The following is a 432-nucleotide window of genomic DNA, read 5'->3' on the forward strand; positions in this document are numbered from 1 at the left end:
TATTCTCAATTACTTACAGCTATGGTTTCCTTCTTGAACGGGATTTTATTTTTCCAAAAGAAATCATAGAGAATTAGGGTCGTGAATTGTTTAACTGAGTGACGAGTGTAAAGCTGAAGATGATGATGACAGAAGTGCTTGGGAACATTAAACATATATTTGAAGAGTGTTTCAAAAAAAACTTGAGTTTGTATTTTGATAAGATCATATGGTNCAGAAGGTGATGGGGTCTTCAGGCTTGAATCCTTTGAAACTAAGTGTTGCATGTGGGGTATGCCTGTTTTGTGTCTTCTTCACTGCTGTGCTCTGTTGACCGTTGTGCTGTGTTTTTGTGTTCAATTAAAATTTTCTTGAGAATTTAGCTTTGCCATGCTTTGATAAATTGTGCCAATTATGCATTTCTTGAAATTGGTATGTCTCTGTAGATTCTAA

Source organism: Arachis ipaensis, unplaced genomic scaffold (genome assembly GCF_000816755.2).
Source record: "Arachis ipaensis cultivar K30076 unplaced genomic scaffold, Araip1.1 Aipa741, whole genome shotgun sequence".
In the NCBI taxonomy this organism is placed as follows: domain Eukaryota; kingdom Viridiplantae; phylum Streptophyta; class Magnoliopsida; order Fabales; family Fabaceae; genus Arachis; species Arachis ipaensis.